Here is a 942-nt window from a genome sequence, read left to right on the forward strand (position 1 = left end):
GTTACAGACAGTTGTGGACTACAGTGTGGGTTCTGGCAATCAAACCGGGTTCTCTGGGCCGGGCGATGGTGGCGCACGCCTTTAATCCCAGCACTTGGGAGGCAGTGGCAGGCGGATCTCTGTGAGTTCGAGACCAGCCTGGTCTACAGAGCTAGTTCCAGGACAGGCTCCAAAGCCACAGAGAAACCCTGTCTCGAAAAACAAAACAAACAAACAAAAAGAAAAAAAAAAGAAAACAAACCGGGTCCTCTGCTGGAGCAAGCTCTCGTTTTTGTTGTTGGTATTTTTGAGACAAGGTTTCTTTCTCTGGGTACCCTTGGCTGTCCTGGAACTCACTCTGTAGACGAGGCAGGCCCCTGTTTCAGAGATCCTCCTGCCTCTGCCTCCTGAGTTCTGGGATCACTCTGCCACCACACCTGGCACACTGAGTGAGCGAATTGCTGCGCAAATTTTCTGGCCCCCTTATCTTTTTGAGACAAGGTCTCCTCTCTGTGTAGCCCAGGTTGGCTTTTAATTCATGATCCTCTTAACCCCCCAAGTGCTGCCAACACACAACACACATGTCGATGACTGGTTAAACCGACACCTTAGTATTTTTTCTATTTATGCATGTGTATGTGTATGTGTGCGCACACACACACGTGTGTGTGTGTGTGTGTAGAGCATGAGTACATGTGTGAGTGCCATAGTGAATGCGTAGAGGGCAGAGGACAACTTGTAGGGGTCATTTCCCCTCATTCACCATGTGGGTCCTGGGTATCCACCTCAGGTTACTGGGCTTGGTAGCAAGCATGCTTTTACCGGCTGGGCCACCTTGCTGGTTCTAATTCAATATCTTTTGTAAAATCATTGCTTCAGGGACTGTCATATTGCTAGGGAGCAGGATGGGGCGTGGTAGTGTGACCGTAGGTAGTGGTCTCTTCATTCCTTTTATTTTTCTCT

This window comes from Alexandromys fortis, unplaced genomic scaffold (assembly GCF_014885135.2).
Source record: "Alexandromys fortis isolate MF-2015 unplaced genomic scaffold, M_Fortis_MF-2015_v1.1 scaffold_151, whole genome shotgun sequence".
NCBI classification, from domain to species: domain Eukaryota; kingdom Metazoa; phylum Chordata; class Mammalia; order Rodentia; family Cricetidae; genus Alexandromys; species Alexandromys fortis.